This window comes from Triticum dicoccoides, chromosome 3A (genome assembly GCF_002162155.2).
Source record: "Triticum dicoccoides isolate Atlit2015 ecotype Zavitan chromosome 3A, WEW_v2.0, whole genome shotgun sequence".
In the NCBI taxonomy this organism is placed as follows: domain Eukaryota; kingdom Viridiplantae; phylum Streptophyta; class Magnoliopsida; order Poales; family Poaceae; genus Triticum; species Triticum dicoccoides.
This window is the reverse complement of record NC_041384.1, coordinates 590,167,103-590,189,289: the sequence shown is the minus strand read 5'-3', so window position 1 is coordinate 590,189,289 and position 22,187 is coordinate 590,167,103.

Below are 22,187 nucleotides of genomic sequence, written 5' to 3'. Positions count from 1 at the left end.
TATCTATAGGTACCGTTAATGTGGTTGTTATGTGAATGATATCACAAATGATTCTTCTTCTTATAGTGACACACTAATTATCCTCGATAAACAGAGAATCATCAAATGATGATATTATATTGGATCTTTGTGTGATTCATATATAATGAATGGTTGGATATGCTCTTATTGCCATTTAACAATACCTAACCTTACAGGAAAATATAGCCAGTCGATGCACAAATGCCTTGTGAAGGGTATCTACGGCTGACAAAGTGTTTTTCTCGGATATTATATGCTTCACCAAATTACAAGGAAAAGCATCCTCAAAGCTTATCCACTCTGAGAAATGAATTACCATTCGATCCTGCTTTGATCTTAGTATACATCTAACATGCAGGAAAATTATGTCTCATGTGGATCCTAAATTTGTGCTCTGAGAAAACATTCATGATTTATCCATGTCACAAAACTCACCATGTTTCTCTTCTAACCCTTCTCGAAGTTTTTGTGACAGGAACTACCTCAAACACCATTGAGTGCATTAAAAGAACTCTAGTATGAAATATTTATCAATGACACTCATATGAAGAAGTATATTTTCCCAAACCGAATTACTTAAGGGGGAAAATATCTTATCTGCGTAAACCACTGTCGAAATTCATTATTCTTCACATTACATTCCATTCAATATCTATCATTCGATGTGATCTGTTTTGTCAACAATCGTCCAAAAAGGGGAAGACTGTTGGTGAAATATCTGCCTACCTTATGTTTTGGAGATTGTTTATAGAAATAGGTATGGACTAATGTGTTTGCTAGTGCACACGGAGAGAATAGTCCATACACAATCGAAGAGAATGTTGTCTCCGGTGCTGAGTTCGACGAACTTCACCGAAGCATATCTGCGCTGCAGAGAAGAACGAGCTACATCTCATGAAGAGATAGAGTCAAGAAGATTAATGTGAAGAAATCGACCCCTCGAAATATTTGCTGAGATAGAGAACCTTTCTGTTTCAATATTGTCGTCCGAAGAAGTTGACTACAGCGATTGAAGTCGAAGACAAAATGAAGATGTAGTATTCATTGAGTTTTTCTTCTTTCAGTCTTTTGAGTCATAGGACCTCCGTACTATTAATAGGGGTATAGGTTCTCGTTTCTTAGATCAGTTGTGATGGTTAGCTACAACCTATGAAAGATGCGAGAAAAATCTCTTTGTGCTCCGAGTAAATACTTGCAACAAGAGACTATGATCTTCTTCGCTGGAAGATATTTGCCTCGGACCAAGGAGTTAGCATTTCTTGCTCCTCAAGGAATGTTACCATTATGCTCAAATCCAACCGTTGGAATCGTGTCGTTCGGCCATTGGCTGAGGCCGATCATCAATTTGGTCATTTCCCATCTAGGAAGGCTGCAGCTATAAATAGCCACCCCGCTCCAACATTATTCGTTGGCTGCTCCGCTTGAGATTTCTCTGAAGATTGATTTGAGCAACCCCTCTCCGAGTGATTTGATTTCAAGATCCACTGAGAGAAAAATCAAGATCCCAAACTTAGATGTGGTTTAGCATCACATCAGATTTGAGTGAGAGTTCTTGTACCTGTTACTCTTGAGAGCTGCACACTCTCTAGACGGATAGGTTTGGCTTCGAGTGATGAAGAGTCATTGTCTTCACCGAGCCTGATCTTCAGCAACCAAGAGTGATTGTAGTTTACGAAGGTTGACCAAAGGTTTGGAGATCACCCACAAGGATCTACCACAAGTGAAATCAACCAGAGTCTGATCAGCTCTGCGTTGACGGAGAATAGGGTGAAGAGAGTTTATCTTCCGTGTTAAGTCACAACCCCTCCAACCAGATGTAGCCCTTTGGCAGAAGGGTGAACTATTCTAGCAAATCTCTTGTCACCTTCAAGCACCACTTGTTATACCTACTCTACTACAATTCTCTCAGTAATTTCCATTCATGCTTAGTGCCATTAGATTCTCTAATCTTTACTCTGCTCTGTGTTTTCTATTCTGTGTTGTAGTGTCGAATCTTTTCATTATCTTCATCCTATTTCCTACATCTTCTATCTGTATCTTTTTTATATGGTGTAACCCTAAGATTGTATTTCCTTCAGCGATTATTATGTTTTGTCTCATGCTGTTACACTTGTTTGCTTGTTGTATAACTCTCATCATAGTTAAACTAATTATCAATCAACCTCGCTCCATTGTAAATGCTTTTCTCGATGAATATGCCTCTGACGAAGAAATGTGATTCAGTGCATTTCTCTCCATACTCTATTCTGCTGCGATGTGTGAATTGAGTTCAAAGCTTTCGAAAGAAAATTTGAATCTCCATTCACCCCTCTGGTCGATATACTCTCGGTCTAACAATCTAGATATGCAACTAGGTGAGCAACCTATATGATGCTAACAACAACACCACAAGCAAGCAAAGGAGACAACACAATAATAGCTTGCACAAAGTAAAGGTAAGATATAACCATAAGTGGAGTCGATGGAGACGAGGATGTGGTACCGAAGTTCCTTCCCTTTAGCGGGAAGTACATCTATGTTGGAGAGATGTGGATGCACAATGCTCCCCAAGAAGTCGTCATTCCACTAGTGGTGCCCTTGAAGGTGGCAACCGGACCTTTCCAAACAAGGTTGGGGCTCTCTCCACAACTTAATTGGAAGCTCCCAACACCACCACGAAGCTTCACCAAACTGGATTGTGGCTTCGAGGTGACCTCTTCCATCTAGGGTGCCCAAACACCCAAGAGTAGCAAGGTCCACAAGGGATTAGTGGGGGAATCAAATTTCTCTCAGTGGAAGTGTAGATCGAGACCTTCTCAAGCAAACCCTAGAAAATGAACAAGATTTGATGGCTAGATAGAGAGATTGCGCGAAAATGAACTTTGGGCAACAATGGAGCTTGGGGGAAAAGAGGTAATTCTTCTTGAGGAAGAAGACCTCCTTATATAGTGACGGGGAAAGTCCAACCATTTTCTGCCCACAAGTCATGCACAAGCGGTACTACCACTCAGGTGAGCGGTACTACCGTTGCACGCGGTAGTTCTAGCCATAGTGTGTAACTGAAATAGTCACAGACGCCATAGTGCCGCCGAAGCGGTACTACCGCTCCCACCAGCAGTACTTCCAAAGAGCTGGAATCGCGGTAGTAGAGGAAGGTAGTGTGGAAGTACCACACAGGGCGGTACTACCGCTAGCTACTATCGCTCTACTTCCACTGGAGTGGAGAGGGGAGACAGAAGCATAAAACTAAGCGATACTCTAGGCAGTTGAAGGTGCCATGCGGTACTATCGATCTGAGTAGCAGTACTACCGCTTAGTCCTTTAAGGCCTAGTGGATCCACGGTAGTGGGGTAGTAGCATGAGCCGTGGTAGCGGGGTAGTAGCATGAGCCGTAGTACTGCACAAGCGGTACTACCGCCCTAGTACCACCCTACTACCGCTGATATATAGAGAGACTAAAACAAGCGGTAGTGCCCAAAGCACCGGAGTGCGGGAGTACCGCTGGAGCGGTACTACTTCCCACTAGTGCGATACTACCGCTTATGTGCTTCTAGTAAGCCCAAAACAATATATAGATGGTGCTCCAAGTTGCCGCGAATGAACGAGGGTGCAAAGGTGAACGTGTATGTCTTGATTCCAACCTAACCTTTCCAAATGCAGACCCCTCATAATAGTACAGATTTCCTACGACCCAAATCCACCAAAAATAAATCACCGAAAAATAACCGTCTTCTCTATTAATCACCGAGGGGGAAACAAATTGTCCTGAGCCATCTAGTAATATCTGAAAACTCAATGCACACGGTTAGTTCGCAATACACATTGTCATCAATCACCAAAACCACTAAGGGAGAAATATGCCCTAACACCTGGGCTGACCCCAAGGAAGGTGGTGGCGGGGCACCTGTCTCCCGTACAGTGGTCATGGAGCAGCGTTGCTGTGGCAAGGTTGGGCTCCACGACGTTGATTTTTTTCTCCCTGGTCTATGGACTTGAGTGCGCATAGCCGGGGAGGGGATCGGTCGGCGACAGTCACCCGGATGCGGACTTGGTGGCAGCCTGCTCGTCAGTGCGACGGGATGCCGAGCACGACTGACCAAGGGATAGCGTGTGTGGTATTAGGGCCATAGTGCCCAGATCTGACGGTCGTGGTGACGGTTACCATTGTATGGGCGACGGCAGCGGCTGGCGCGGCGGTGGGTACCCCCATGTAGCACCCAGAATCTGGGTGGTCGCCCCTCTTCTTCGACGGGAGCGGATGATACGTCCATTTTGCATTATGCTTTTATATTGATATTTATTGCATTATGGGCTGTAATTACCTATTTTGCTACAATACTTATACCTTTTGTCTCTTATTTTACAAGGTTTACATGAAGAGGGAGAATGCTGGCAGCTGGAATTCTGGACTGGAAAAGGAGCAAATCTGAGAGACCTATTGCACAACTCCAAAACTCCTGAAAATTTACGGAGAATTATTTTGGAATATATAAAAAATATTGGGCAAAGAATGCACCAGAGGGGACCCACCAGGTATCCACAAGGGTGGGGGCGTGCCCCTTGGTCTGTGGGCCCCCTGGCAGGCCTCCGGTGTCCATCTTCTGCTATATGACGGGTTTTGACCTAGAAAAAAATCAAGAGAGAGCTTTCGAGACGAAGCGCTGCCGTCTCGAAGCGGAACCTGGGCAGAAGCAATCTAGGGCTCTGGCAGAGCTGTTCTGCCGGGGAAACTTCCCTCTCGGAGGGGGAAATCATCGTCATTGTCACCGCCAATGATCCTCTCATCGAGAGGTGGTCAATCTCCATCAACATATTCACCAGCACCATCTCCTCTCAAACCCTAGTTCTTCTCTTGTATCCGATCTTTCTCAAAACCTCAAATTGGTACCTGTGGGTTGCTAGAAGTGTAGACTACTCCTTGTAGTTGATGCTAGTTGGTTTATTCGGTGGAAGATCATATGTTCAGATCCTTAATGATAATTAATACTCCTCTAATTATGAACATGAATATGCTTTGTGAGTAGTTATGTTTGTTCCTGAGGACATGGGAGAAGTCTTGTTATAAGTTATCATGTGAATTTGGTATTCGTTCGATATTTTGATGAGATGTATGTTGTCTCTCCTCTAGTGGTGTTATGTGAACGTCAACTACATGACACTTCACCATGATTTGGGCCTAGGGGAAGGCATTGTGAAGTACTAAGTAGATGATAGGTTTCTAGATTGACAAAAGCTTAAACCCTAGTTTATGTGTTGCTCCGTAAGGGGCTGATTTGGATCCACATGTTTCATGCTATGGTTAGATCTATCTTAATTCTTCTTTCATAGTTGCGGATTCTTGCGAGAGAGGTTAATCATAAGTGGGAGGCTTGTTGTAGCGATTTGACCTCAGATGGTCAAATCTCTGTGCATAAGTGTCATCCCTGGATCGGTAATGCTGACACACACAGTACTCGAGGATTTATAACAGAGTGCAATCACACACTTATTACACCAAATGTCTCAAAAGAGAACTTATTACAATAATATGGCTAAAGGTCATCTAAATAAGATAACTGCAGAAGTGTCGAAGGCAAAATGAGTCCATCAACTCCAACGGCATAGCTGAGTGCATGACAACGACCTAGCACACCTTACTCTTCGCCAGAAAACTCTGCAACATAATACGTTGCAGACTGTGTAGGTCAGCACATGGAATATGCTGGCAAAATAACACTATAGAATAATGAACATGTAACAGATATAATTATATGCATATTTGGCTGGTGGACGCTCTAGGGTTATTTTTGCAAAAAGCTAGTTTTTCCCTACAACAAAGGAATATATTTTATTTAACTTCAAAGTTTGTTGAAAACATTGAAAAGGTTCCTCCAACTCAATCCCAAATTAATAATCATCAACCCAACAAATTAATTAAGTAAAGTGTTGAGATCAAATCAATAATGCATGTACCAGATACTCAAGACATCCATAACCGGGGACACAGCTAAAGATGATTAGTTTATACACTCTGTAGAGGTTTGCACACTTTTCCCCACAAGACTCGATCTCCTCCGTTGGATTTCTCGAACTTCATGATGTTTGAGAAACGGATGACTGAGACACAGTCTTTCAAAAGCATTAACTCTTTACTCTAGGTAGACAGTACCACCTACATCCCCTACATCTGCTAGCCTACCACTGAAAGAGGTCACACAACCTACTCAACTATGCCAGAGCCCATAATGGTTTGTGGATGCACACGGTATTTTCCAGCATGAATAATCTTATGATCCCTTTGAGTCGGGGTGGCAAACCGTAGGATGATCACACAGGTACTCCGGGATGTCCCAGGACAACGCTGGATAGCTCCAGGGTGCCTCAACCAATCCACCCAGATGTGTATTTAAGTAGCCACCTTAAGTTTAACCATTAGTAAATAATAACTCTCACATCTATCATGGATCTCTCAAACCCAAACCACGTCTACGAGCATAACATAGCAGTATAAGCATAACATAGAAGTAACTCTCAAGGTTTGAAATAAAGACAATAGGTTCTACCTCATCAACTACTTCCCGATACCCACATGTTAAACAGATCCTACTCATGCAATGTTTAAGGGTTGAAACTAATGCATAAAAACTGGGTAATAAGGGATATGATCAAAGTATTACTTGCCTTGCTGACGATCTGAAAACCCTAGTGACTCGGAGTAGCACGCTTCACACTCCGGAAACTCTATCGTGAACAAAAAATAGCATACATCAACTCTCAAGCATAGGATGCAAGGGTAAAACTCAACTGAAAAGATCCAAACTGAAAATACAACCGAAGAGCTTCAATTTGCAAAAGGAATCAATCGAATCGGAGCTACGAAACTCAAACTACGATCAAAAGAAGTTCGAAATCAAATCTGGTTCAAACCAAATTTTAATTTGTCAAAATCATGTTCAAGTTGATTATCTGGAAAGAGGGGAACAATATGAAGATTTTGGCGTTGGTTTCACTGGATTTGGACAAGCGAGCAAAAAGTAAGGAGGGTTTGAAGATCAGGGACTAATCTGTGATAAAAGTATTCGCGGATAGGTCCCTGACCAAAAATAAAATACAAAGAAAAACCTAACGAACGAACGTTCGCTATGAAAACCTAACTAACGAACACGTTCATAAAAACGAACTAAATAGAAAATGTTCGCTAACTAGCGAACCCTAAAAAACCGATCTAAAACCGTTGAACTGGAAAAAAAACTGACAAAACCTAAAAACCGATCTAGGTTTATACCTAAAAACCAACGAAAACCGGCGGGGTCGGCGGCGGCTTTCGGCGAGGCGGCAGCTCAGGCGGACGGCCGTGGCTAGCGGCGTGGGGCGACGGGGTGGCGACGGCGAGCGGCGGCGCGTGCGGCGGCGCGAGTTGCGGCAGCGGTGGTGGCTAGCGGCACGGGCAGCTGCGGGCTCGGGGTGGGGTGGAGGCGGCGGGGCGGTCCGGTTATAAAGGGCCCGGGGGGCGGCGATGCTTGGGCGAGGGGGCGGTGATGGGGAGTCCGGCTCGGACTCCCTTGAGCGGCGGTGGCGCAGCGCGGGATTCCTCCCGCCCGGAAGGAAGGCGATGGCGCGGCCTGGTGGGCCGGCTGGGCCTTCGGCCCGATTGGTCCAAAACCTTTTTTTAAAATAAATTTTGCCCGAATGAAAAAATCCTAATAAATTATAAAAATACCAGAAACAATTTTCACCGTCTAAACCTAATATTTACAACAAGGTGAACATTTTTTTGGCCTAAAAATGCAATTTTCAAAAATGCATATTTTTCTAATTCAAATAAAATAACAAATAAAATTCTAATTTGATTTTAAATTTTCTTCTCCAATATTCCTTTCTTTTTGAAGAAGCCATATTATCTTCTCTCTTATTTTTTAATATTGGAAATAATTGGAGAGAAAAATATAAAAATCAAATTGATCCTCTTTTGAAATTTGAGAAAAATCCAAATATGAAAATTTGTGAAATCCCCAACTCTCTGCTTGGGTCCTTGAGTTGCTTAAGATTTCTAGGATCACAACCAAAAATGCAAATAAAATATGATATGCATATGATGACCTATGTATAACATCCAAATTGAAAATTGGGATGTTACAAACCTACCCCTTTAAGATGAATCTCGCCCTCGAGATTCGGGTTGGCTAGAAAATAGGTGTGGGTGGTCTTTCCGTATGTCTTCTTCTCGCTCCTAGGTGGCTTCATCCTCGGCATGGTGGCTCCACTGAACTTTGCAAAACTTGATAACCTTGTTGCAGGTAATTTGGCCTCCAAACTCGAGGATCTTGACGGGTTTCTCCTCGTAGGTTAGATCACTCTCCAACTAAATTGCTTCCAGGGGCACTGTATCTCTCAGAGGAATATCGGCCATCTCAGCATGGCACTTCTTCAACTGGGAAACATGAAACACATCATGTACCCCTGACAATCCTTCGGGTAGCTCCAACTTGTAGGCAACTTCTCCCATACACTCCAGAACTCGATATGGTCCTACAAATCTCGGGGCTAACTTTCCCTTAAATCCAAATCGTTTAACTCCTCGGAGTGGTGACACACGAAGATATGCTCGGTCTCCAATTTCATAGAATACCTCTCTGTGTTTTGTATCGGCATAACTCTTCTGCCTAGACTGAGCTACCTTCAGTCTATCTCAAATCAACTTAACCTTCTCTTCAAATTCCTTGATTAAATCTGGTCCAAACAACTGACGGTCTCCGACTTCATCCCACATTAACGGTGTCCTACACCTCCTTCCATACAAGGCTTCAAAAGGTGCCATATTCAAACTAGCCTGATAACTGTTGTTGTAGGAGAACTCTGCATAAGGCAAATTGACATCCCGACTAGATCCATAATCTTGCGCACAAGCTCTCAACATGTCCTCCAGAATCTGATTGACTCTCTTGGTCTGTCCATCTGTCTGCGGATGAAAGGCTGTACTGAACTCTAGCCTAGTACCCAAGGTCTGGTGCAACTGATTCCAAAACTTTGAGGTAAATTGTGTCCCTCTATCTGATACGATGGTCATCAGAACTCCATGCAGACATACAATCCTGGTCAAATATATCTTGGCCAACTTTGTGCTTGCATAAGTGGTTTTCATAGGGATAAAGTGAGCTACCTTGGTCAAGCGGTCAACTACTACCCAGATATAATCATATCCCAATTGTGTCGTGGTTAATCCAGTGATGAAATCCATGCCAAGTTTATCCCACTTCTATTCGGGTATTGGCATAGGCTGAAGTAATCCGGCTGGCTTCTGATGTTCTACCTTCACTCTCTGACATACATCGCATACTGCTACATACTCGGCAATATCCTTCTTCATACCTGTCCACCAGAAACATTCCTTCAAATCCAAATACATCTTGGTGTTTCCGGCGTGAATCGAGTATGGCGAGTCATGGGCTTCCTGGAGTATTAACTTCCTAATCTCCGCATTATTGGGCACATATACACGATCCTCAAACCATAAAGTCTCGTGCTCATCCTCACGAAAACCTTTGGCTTTGCCTTTGCTCATTTTCTCCTTTATCTCAGCAATTTCCTTATCATCCTTATGAGCTTATCGAATCTATCCCAAAATATAGACTGAGCCTCCATTGTTGCAACAAAACGTCTTGGAACTATCTCCAAACGAAGTTCCTTGAGATCGTCAACTAACTCATGTGGTAATCCTCCGCTTACAAGGGTATTGACATAACTCTTGCGGCTCAAAGCGTCTGCTACTACATTGGCCTTTCCTAGATGATAATGCAGCTTCATATCATAATCATTTATGAGCTCCAACCATCTCCTCTGCCTGAGATTCAACTCCTTCTGTGTGAAAATGCACTTCAAACTCTTATGATCCATGTATACATCACAACGGTTTCCAATAAGAAAATGTCTCCAGGTCTTGAGCGCATGTACTACGGCTGTTAACTCCAAATCATCCGTGGCATAATTCAACTTGTGAGGTCGAAGCTGACGTGAGGCATATGAAACAACTCTTGCAGCCTACATAAGTACACCTCCAAGTCCTAGACGAGAAGCATCGCAATACAGTTGGAAATCCTTGCGTATATCCAGAAGAATCAACACTGGGGCTGTAACCAAATGTTTCTTCAACTCTTGAAAACTGGCTCACATTCTTCGGTCCATTCGAACTTGGTGTCCTTCTTCAACAACTCTGTCATGGGTTTTGCAATCTTGGAAAAATTCTCAATGAACCACCTATAGTATCCTGCGAGTCCCAAAAAACTGTGGATCTCTCCAACTAAGGTGGGTGCCAACCATTTAGTGACAGACTGAACCTTGGTGGGGTCTACTGCTATACCTTCTCCTGATATAACATGTCCAAGAAATCCGACTTCCTTCAACCAAACTCACATTTGCTAAACTTGGCATATAGCTGATGTTCCCTGAGCTTCTTGAGAACTAAGCGCAAGTGTTCCTTGTGTTCCTCTTCATTCTTCGAGTATACCAAAATATCATGAATGAACACCACAACAAACTTATCCTAAAACTCCATGAACACCTTGTTCATCATACTCATTAAAAAGGTAGGGGCGTTAGTCAATCCAAAAGACATGACCGTGTACTCATATAGCCCGTACCTTGTGGTAAAAGCTGTTTTGGATATATCCTATTCTTGGATCTTCAACTGGTGGTATCCTGATTGAAGATCGATCTTGGAGAATACTTTAGCTCCTTGCAACTGGTCAAACAAATCATTGATCATCGGTAGTGGGTACTTGTTCTTGATTGTCACTTCATTCAAAGCCTGATAATCAACAACCATTCTCAAATATCCATCCTTCTTCTCAACTAAGAGCATTGGGGCTCCCCACGGTGATGAACTTGGTCAGACATAACCTTTTTCTAGTAACTCCTTAATCTGCTTCTTAATTTCCTCCAAATCATTTGCGGGCATCCGATACGGTCTCTTCGATATTGGTCCGGTGCCTGGCAACAACTCTATCAAAAACTCTATGTATCGATTTGACAGCATGCCTGGTAGTTCCTCTGGAAATACATCTGGGTAATCCTTCACAACAGGTACTTCTTCCTGAACAACTCCCGAGAGGGAATTTACTTGGGTCCTCCTTGGCGCATGCCTGGATACATACTTGATCCTCTTTCGCTCCGGGGTGGTGAGAAAAATGGACTTACTAACACAATCGATATTTCCTCCATACTTCGATAACCAATCCATGCCTAGTATTATATCCAATCCTTGTGACTCCAAAATTATTAGGTCTGAGGGGAAAACATGGCTACCAATGGTTAAGGGTAACCGATCACACCATCGGCTGGCCATATACTCTGCTCCTGGCGAGCTTATTAACATGGGTGACCTAAGGGCTAGGGTTGGCAACTTAAACTTGTCCAAAAATTCCCTTGATATGTATGATGCGATGCACTAGTGTCAAAAAGAACGAGAGCGGTAAATGACTTAATCAAAAACTTATCGATCACTGCATCAGGCTGTTCTTCAACCTCCTCCATGTTGATGCGGTTCACCTGACCTCTGGTGAAAGGGTTTGGCTTCTTCCCTGAGATTCCATTGCCATTTACATTATTTGCTTCCGGACATTCAGTGGCGTAGTGTCCAGTCTTCCCGCACTTAAAACAAGTAATGTGACTTAGATCCTTCCTGGCGGGTGTTGCTGGGTCAGAACGGTTATGTCCGTTGTTTCCTCCATTCCCATTCCCATTCTTAGGGCCACTGTGGTTATGCGAACTCCCTCCATTATGAGTATGGCCTCCATGGTTATGGGTGTAACCTCCTGAGTTACGGGTAAAGCGAGGCTTCTGCTGAGCTCCAGAATTGTACTTCCCTTGTCCATACTTCCGTTTGCGACTCTCCATCTATTGCTGCTTGCCTTCAATCATAAGGGCCCTGTCTATCAACTCCTGGTAGTTATTGAATGTTGCCACCATCAACTGCATACTCAGCTCATCATTCAGACCTTCCATAAACTTCTCCTGCTTTGCGGCATCTATGGCCACATCATCTGGGGCATAGCGAGCTAACTTACTAAACTCATTCACGTACTGCCCTGCAGTACGATTTCCCTGCCGTAAGTTGTGAAACTCATGCTTCTTCATACTCATTGCTCCAGTTAAGACATGGGTTGTGCGGAAAGCTTGCTGAAACTGATCCCATGTGACATTGGCTATGGGAAAAGTGGTTGTGTAATTCTCCCACCATGAGGCTATGGGTCCATCCAATTGATGTGCGGCAAAGTGCACCTTCTCAGCATCTGTGCAACCTGCGGTGGTCAGGTCCCTTCCAATCCTGCGGAGCCAATCATCAGCAACAATCGGCTCGGTGCTACTAGAAAACACCGATGGATTCGACCTTAGAATACGAGCTAAGTTGTCAACTGGAGGTGGAGGCGGTGGGTTGTTGTTGTTGTTGTTGTTGCCTTGGTTCTGGAGTAGTAGCTGCACCAAGGCATTCTGCTGTTGGATCAACTGGGTGAGCTCCGGTGGGAAAACAAATCCGGGGTCACGTCTCGGAGGCATCTGATAGGTTTAGAGGAGAGAGATTAGAATAGAGTGAGGTCTAAGGAGAAAATCACTACCCATATGCACATGAGACAAACACATTCATATCACACCACTCAATTCAAACAAGGGCATACAATCGATCTAATCTACCATTATAAAATACTCGGACTACTGCTATATACATGGGAGAATACTACTACTAATTTGGTGGTCGACTAGAAATTTTGATCGGAGGATGATTCCATGATATCCGCTCCAGCTTCGTCTTCATAATCATCATCGCTATTGGGGTCGGAGTCGGTGTCGTCGATGATGATGTAGTCTTCGGGGTGGTTGTCTTCCATTGGTTTGGGATCTCCCATGAATATTCCTAGCTTCTTCTTTAGGTCTTCATTCTTCTCTAGTAGTACTACAATTTCCTCTTCATATCAATCGCATGTAGACATGAGTTCCTCTTCTAGATCCATGTTTTGGATCGTCACCTTCTTCATGTCTATCATGCTGGCACACATCTGGTTCTCCTGTCGACGAATGTGGTGGTTTAACTCCTGGATGTAGGCTGCAATAGACTTGTCCCTCCTGGTGCAGATCATATCCCATTGAACATCACGGCGTCCACATATCTGGTAGATGGTGTCCTTAAGATCCTTGTGGTAAACTTCGCCGATGCATCCCATGGCGATGTGAGCTGCCATACTCTTTCCTAAACTCCAGGTTGATGTGTCAAACGAAAACTCTATGGGCTCCGTAACTGGTGTGAATGTCCTTCCTGGAACATGTACTCGAATCGTCCAATGCTCTTCTTCTGGTAGAGTGGCGGTGTAGGTCCCCGTGAAGCTTGGAATTCCGATGTTCAGGCAACTAGTGGCCTCCTTCAAGTGTCATCCAAAAGGGGTGTCTTCATCCAGTTGAGCAAACTTGTTCCTTGGGTCCGCCATCTATAGAGTAGAAAGTGGAGAAGAGTCAGAAATGAATAGAGAAGAATGTCCTATGGCTCATCTTAGTGGTCGCGTCCTACAGTTAGCGTGTGCTCTGATACCATCTTGTAGCGATCTAATCTCAGACGGTCAATCTCTGTGTGTAAGTGTCATCCCTGGATCGGTAATGCTGACACACATAGTACTTGAGGATTTATAACGGAGTGCAATCACACACTTATTACATCGAATGTCTCAAAAGAGAACTTATTACAATAATATGGCTGAAGGCCATCTAAATAATATAACTACGGAAGCTTCGAAGGGAAAATGAGTCCATCACCTCCAATGGCATAGCTGAGTGCATGACAACGACCTAGCGCACCTTACTCTTCATCTGAAAACTCCGCAACATAATACTTTGCAGCCTATGTCGGTCAACACATGGAATATGCTGGCAAAATAACACTATAGAGAAATGAACATGTAACAGATATAACTATATGCATATTTGGCTGGTGGAGGCTCTATGGTTATTTTTGCAAAAGCTAGTTTTTCCCTACAACAATGGAATATATTTTATTTAACTACAAAGTTAGTTGAAAACATTGAGAAGGTTCCTCCAACTCAATCCCAAATTAATAATGATCAGCCCAACAAATTAATTAAGTAAAGTGTTGAGATCAACTCAATAATTCAAGTACCAAATACTCAAGACGTCCATAACCGGGGACACAGCTAACCATGATTAGGTTTTAACACTCTGCAGAGGTTTGCGCACTTTTCCCCACAAGACTCCATCTCCTCATTGGATTTCTCGCACTTCATGATGTTTGAGAAACGGATGACCAAGACAGAGTCTTTCAGAAGCATTAACTCTTTACTCTAGTTAGATAATACCACCTACATCCCCTACATCTGCTAGCCTACCACTGAAAGAGGTCACACAACCTACTCAACTATGCCAGAGCCCATAATGGCTTGTGGCTGCACACGGAAGTTTCCATCATGAATAATCTTATGATCCCTTTGAGCCAGGGTGGCAAACCGTAGGATGATCACACGGGTACTCCAAGATATCCCAGGACAACGCTGGATTGCTCTAGGTGCCTAGACAACCACTGGGCGCTCGAGGGTGCCACAACCAATCCACCCAGATGTGTATTTAAGTAGCCACCTTAAGTTTTACCATTAGTAAATAATAACTCTCACATCTGTCATGGATCTCTCAAACCCAAACCACGTCTACAAGCATAGCATAGCAGTATAAGCATAACGTAGAAGTAACTCCCAGGGTTTGAAATAAAGACAATAGGTTCTACCTCATCAACTACTTCCCAATACCCACATGTTAAATAGATCCTACTAATGCAATATTTGAGGATTGAAACTAATGCATAAAAACTGGGTAATAAGGGATATGATCAAAGTGTTACTTGCCTTGTGCTACCTCTTGAGCATGCGTTGGTTTTCCCCTGAAGAGGAAAGGGTGATGCAGCAAAGTAGCGTAAGTATTTCCCTCAGTTTTTGAGAACCAAGGTATCAATCCAGTAGGAGACTACACGCAAGTCGTATAGTACCTGCACAAACAAACAAGAACCTCGCAACCAACACGATAAAGGGGTTGTCAATCCCTTCACGACCACTTGCCAAAGTGAAATTTGATAAAGCTAATAAGATAAATATTTTTAGTATTTTTGTTGTATAGATTGAAAAGTAAAGATTGCAAAATAAATTGTAAACTAGAATTGTAGATCGGAAACTTATATCATGTAAAGTAGACCCGGGGGCCATAGGTTTCACTAGTGGCTTCTCTCAAGATAGCATATATTACGGCGAGTGAACAAATTACTGCCGAGCAATTGATAGAAAAGCGCATAGTTATGATGATATCTAGGCATGATCATGAACATAGGCATCACGTCCGTGTCAAGTAGACTGAAACGATTCTGCATCTACTACTATTACTCCACACATCGACTGCTATCCAGCATGCATCTAGAGTATTAAGTTCATAAGAACATAGTAACGCAGTAGGCAAGATGACATGATGTAGAGGGATAAACTCAAGAAATATGATATAAACCCCATCTTTTTATCATCGATGGCAACATTACAGTACATGTCGGTTCCCTTTCTGTCACTGGGATTGAGCACTGCAAGATTGAACCCAAAGCTAAGCACTTCTCCCATTGCAAGAAAGATCAATCTAGTAGGCCAAACCAAACTGATAATTCGAAGAGACTTGCAAATATATCAAATCATGCATATAAGAATTCAGAGAAGAATCAAATATTGTTCATATATAATCTTGATCATAAGCCCACAATTCATCGGATCTCGGCAAACACACCGCAAAAATAATTACATCGAATAGATCTCCACGAACATCGAGGAGAACTTTGTATTGAGAACCAAAGAGAGAGAAGATGCCATCTAGCTAATAACTATGGACCCGAAGGTGTGTGGTAAACTACTCACACATCATTGGAGAGGCTATGGTGTTGATGTAGAAGCCCTCCGTGATCGAATCCCCCTCCGGCAGATCGTTGGAAAAGGTCCCCAGATGGGATCTCACGGGGGTACAGAAGGTTGCGGTGGTGGAAAAGTGGTTTCGTGGCTCCCCTGGATGTTTTCAGGGTATAAGAGTATATATAGGCAAAAGAAGTAGGTCGGTGGAGCTACGAGGGGCCCACAAGGGTGGGGGCGCGCAGCCCTACCTCGTGACCGCCTCGTTGCTTCCTTGACCTCCACTCCAAGTCTCCTGGATTGCTTTTGTTCCAAAAATATGCTCACGAAGGTTTCGTTCCATTTGGATTCAGTTTGATATTCCTTTTCTGCGAAACAATGAAATAGGCAAAAATAACAGCAACTTGCACTGGGCCTCCGGTTAATAGGCTAGTCCTAAATATAATATAAAAGTGCATATTAAAGCCCATTAAACATCCAAAACAGATAATATAATAGCATGGAACAATAAAAAATTATAGATACTTTGGAGACGTATCAACATCCCCAAGCTTAATTCCTGCTTGTCCTCGAGTAGGTAAATGATAAAAACGGAATTTTTGATGTGGAATGCTACCTAGCATATTTTGCAATGTAATTTTGTTAATTGTGGCATGAATATTTAGATCCGAAAGATTCAAGACAAAAGTTAAATACTGACATAAAAATAATAATACTTCAAGCATACTAATAAAGCAATCATGTCTTTCCAAAATAACATGGCCAAAGAAAGTTATCCCTACAAAATCATATAGTCTGGCTATGCTCTATCTTCACCACACAAAATATTTAAATCATGCACAACCCCGACGACAAGCCAAGCAATTGTTTCATACTTTTGATGTTCTCAAACTTCTTCAATCTTCACGCAATACATGAGCGTGAGCCATGGACATAGCACTATAGGTGGAATAGAATGGTCGTTGTGGAGAAGACAAAAAAGGAGAAGATAGTCTCACATCAACTAGACGTATCAACGGGCTATGGAGATGCCCATCAATAGATATCAATGTGAGTGAGTAGGGATTGCCATGCAATGGATGCACTAGAGCTATAAGTGTATGAAAGCTCAACAAAAGAAACTAAGTGGGTGTGCATCCAACTCGCCTGCTCATGAAGACCTAGGGCATTTTGAGGAAGCCCATCAATGGAATATACAATAGTTCTATAATGAAAGATTCCCACTAGTATATGAAAGATTCCCACTAGTATATGAAAGTGACAAAATAGGAGAGTCTCTATCATGAAGATCATGGTGCTACTTTGAAGCACAAGTGTGGAAAAAGGATAGTAGCATTGCCCCTTCTCTCTTTTTCTCTCATTTTTTATTTGGGCCTTTTTTCTCTTTTTATTTTATTTTTTATGGCCTCTTTTTTTCGCCCATAATCTCATCCCAACTTGCGGGGGAATCATAGTCTCCATCATCCTTTCCTCACATGGGACAATGTTGTAATAATGAAGACCATCACACTTTTATTTACTTACAACTCAAGAATTACAACCCGATACTTAGAACAAAATATGACTCTATGTGAATGCCTCCGGCGGTGTACCAGGATGTGTAATGAATCAAGAGTGACATGTATTAAAGAATTATGAAGGTGGCTTTGCCACAAATACGATGTCAACTACATGATCATGCAAAGCAATATGACAATGATGAAGCATGTCGACGGAAAGATGGAAAGTTGCATGGCAATATATCTCGGAATAGTTATGGTAATGCCATAATAGGTAGGTATGGTGGCTGTTTTGAGGAAGGTATATGGTGGGTTTATGGTATTGGCGAAAGCTGCGCGGTACTAGAGAGGCTAGCAATGGTGGAAGGGTGAGAGTGTGTATAATCCATGGACTCAACATTAGTCATAAAGAACTCACATACTTATTGCAAAAATCTATTAGTTATCGAAACAAAGTATTACGCACATGCTCCTAGGGGGATAGATTTGTAGGAAAAGACCATCGCTCGTCCCAAACCGCCACTCATAAGAAAGACAATCAATAAATAAATCATGCTCCGACTTCATCACATAACGGTTCACCATACATGCATGCTACGGGAATCACAAACTTTAACACAAGTATCTCTCAAATTCACAACTACTCAACTAGCATGACCCTAATATTACCATCTTCATATCTCAAAACAATCATCGAGTGGTAAACATCTCATAGTATTCAATGCACTCTATATGAAAGTTTTTATTATACCCATCTTGGGTGCCTATCATATTAGGACTAATTTCATAACCAAAGAAAATTATCATGCTGTTCTAAAGGACTCTCAAAATAATATAAGTGAAGCATGATAAATCAATAATTTCTATACAATAAAACCACCACTGTGCTCTAAAAATATATAAGTGAAGCACTAGAGCAAAATTATCTAGCTCAAAAAGATATAAGTGAAGCACATAGAGTATTCTAATAAATTCTGATTCATGTGTGTCTCTCCAAAATGGTATCTACAGCAAGGATGATTATGGTAAACTAAAAATCAAAGACTCAAATCATACAAGACGCTCCAAGCAAAACACATATCATGTGGTGAATAAAAATATAGCCTCAAGTAAAGTTACCGATAGAAGAAGACGAAAGAGGGGGTGCCTTCCGGGGCATCCCAAAGCTTAGGCTTTTGGTTGTCCTTGAATTTTACCTTGGGGTGCCTTGGGCATCCCCAAGCTTAGGCTCTTGCCATTGCTTATTCCAAAATCCATCAAATCTTTACCCAAAAACTTGAAAACTTTACAACACAAAACTCAACAGAAAATCGCATGACCTCCGTTAGTATAAGAAAACAAACCACCACTTTAAGGTACTATAATCAACTCATTATTTATTAATATTGGTGTTAATCCTACTGTATTCCAACTTATCTATGGTTCATACCCCCCGATACTAGCCATAGATTCATCAAAATCAGCAAACAACACACGAAAAATAGAATCTGTCAAAAACAGAATAGTCTGTAGCAATCTGGAAGTTTCGAATACTTCTGTAACTCCAAAAATTCTGAAAAATTAGGAAGACCTAAATAATTTGTGTATTGATCTACTGCAGTTGGAATCCGTATTTTATCTCTCTCTGGTAAAAATGGAAATTATTCTCGTGAGCGCATACTTTCTGTTTTTTACAGCAAGATCAAATAACGATCACCCAAGAAGATCCTAAAGGCTTTTCTTGGCACAAACACTAATTAAAACATAAAAAACACAATCATAACAGAGGATAGATGATTTATTTATTACTAAACAGGAACAAAAAGCAAGGAACAAAAATATAATTGGGTTGCCTCCCAACAAGCGCTATCGTTTAACGCCCCTAGCTAGGCATAAAAGCAAGGATAGATCTAAGTATTGCCATCTTTGGTATTGGGAAAGAAAAGAGAAAATTTCTTATCTATAGCATTTATCTTTTTATTTTGATAAATCACGTGGCCATTAATGGTGGAAGAAAGATTAAGCACGCTATGGAAATTTGCATCTAAGCTAGTCTTCATCTCTTTGATAATTTCATTTTGATAAAAGCACAAAAGAGAGGTGGATTCAACCTTCTCACTCATGGGGTGCCCAAATATAGTTTTCATCTTCTCATAGGTATCTACGACATCCCCCTCAAGAAAACCTTCTTCAAAAAGAGAATCTAAAACTTGCTTGAATGAAGAGGGTAAGCCAACATAAAATCTTCTTAGGTATATCTCAATTTGATATTGGGGAACATAGCTAGCTCGGATCGTTAGTAGCCTATCCCAAGCATCTTTCAAAGATTCATCAAGCAAATACCGAAAAATTCCGGGATAATCTTCATGTAAATTATTCAAACTCTCATTGATAACCCCGGTAGGTCTTTCCATAGCATCATTATTTATGAGCTTAGAAAGGACTGAGGGACTATCCAAAGAACTAGAACTCGGGGGAGAACCCTTACCCCTTTTCATTTTGGCCATAGTGAAAGAAAGGCAAATGGGAAAGAGGTGAACGGAAGAAGGGCCAATAAAACGGCAAAGGTGAAGTGGGGGAAAGGAAAATGAGAGGCAAATAGCAAATAATGTAATGCGTGGGATAAGAGTTTGTGATGGGTACTTGGTATGTCTTGGCTTGAGTGTAGATCTCCCCGGCAACGGCGACAGAAATCCTTCTTGCTACCTCTTGAGCATGCGTTGGTTTTCCTTTCAAGAGGAAAGGGTGATGCTCCAAAGTAGCGTAAGTATTTCCCTCAGTTTTTGAGAACCAATGTATCAATCCAGTAGGAGACTACACGCAAGTCTCCTAGTACCTGCACAAACAAACAAGAACCTCGCAACCAACGCGATAAAGGGGTTGTCAATCACTTCACGGCCACTTGCAAAAGTGAGATCTGATAAAGATAATAAGATAAATATTTTTGGTATTTTTGTTGTATAGATTGAAAAGTGAAGATTGCAAAATAAATAGTAAACTAGAATTGTAGATCGGAAACTTATATGATGTAAAGTAGACCCGGGGGCCATAGGTTTCACTAGTGGCTTCTCTCAAGATAGCATATATTACGGTGGGCGAACAAATTACTGCTGAGCAATTGATAAAAAAGCGCATAGTTATGATGATATCTAGGCATTATCATGAACATAGGCATCACGTCCGTGTCAAGTAGACCAAAATGATTCTGCATCAACTACTATTACTCCACACATCGACCGCTATCCAACATGCATCTAGAGTATTAAGTTCATAAGAACAGAGTAACACATTAGGCAAGATGACATGATGTAGAGGGATAAACTCAAGCAATATGGTATAAACCCCATCATTTTATCCTCGATGGAAACAATATAATACGTGTCGGTTCCCTTTCTGTCACAGGGATCGTGCACCACAAGATTTAACCCAAAGCTAAGCACTTCTCCCATTGCAAGAAAGATCAATCTAGTAGGCCAAACCAAACTGATAATTCAAAGAGACTTGTGAAAGATATCAAATCATGCATATAAGAATTCAGAGAAGAATCAAATATTGTTCATAGATAGACTTGATCATAAACCCACAATTCATTAGATCTCGGCAAACACACCGCAAAAATAATTACATCGAATAGATCTCCAAGAACATCGAGGAGAACTTTGTATTGAGAACCAAAGAGAGAGAAGAAGCCATCTAGCTAATAACTATGGAACTGAAGGTCTGTGGTAAACTACTCACGCATCATCGAAGAGGCTATGGTGTTGATGTAGAAGCCCTCCGTGATCGAATCCCCCTCCGGCAGATCGCCGGAAAAGGTCCCAAATGGGATCTCACGGGTATAGAAGGTTGCGGCGGTGGATAAGTGGTTTCGTGGCTCCCTTGGATGTTTTCAGGGTATAAGAGTATATATAGGCGAAAGAAGTAGGTCGGTGGAGCTACGAGGGGCCCACGAGGGTGGGGGCGCGCCGCCCTACCTCGTGGCCGCCTTGTTGCTTCCTTGACCTCCACTCCAAGTCTCCTGGATTGAGTTTGTTCCAAAAAATATCCTCGTGAAGGTTTCATTACGTTTGGATTCCGTTTGATATTCCTTTTCTGTGCAACACTGAAATAGGCAAAAAAACAGCAACTGGCACTGGGCCTCCTGTTAATAGGTTAGTCCCAAAAATAATATAAAAGTGCATATTAAAGCCCATTAAACATTCAAAACAGATAATATAATAGCATGGAACAATCAAAAATTATAGATACGTTGGAGACGTATCACCTTGCTGATGATCTTAAAACCCTAGTGACTCGTAGTAGCACGCTTCGCAGTCCAGAAACTCTATCGTGAACAAACAATAGCATACATAAGCACTTGTGACGCCCGGATAATCTTGCTACAGTAATCCCACGCTAATTATGCCATGACACCTCAGTTACTGTTGCTATCCTCGCAAAATTCGAAACCGTTCAAAATTCAAATTTAAATTAGTGACAACAATAAAAGTTTTCAAAAATTGAAACAAAAATGTTCAGTGGTTGCCGAATATTACCAGGGTAATTAAGATGCAACAAACACATTTTTATAACATGGCTAGATGGTTTTAAGTTAAATAAAACAGAAAGAAAATAAATAAAAGAAAGAAAATACAAAAGGAGAAAACAAGGAACAAAAATAGAAGGAGAACACCCCCTTCCCTGGGCCATGGCCCAACTGGGCCAACCCACCTAGCCCAGCCGCCCCACCCCCGGCTATACCCCCCCCACCACCAGAAACCCTAACCCCATCCACCCCACTCTCCCCACGACACCCCCACTCCCCCCC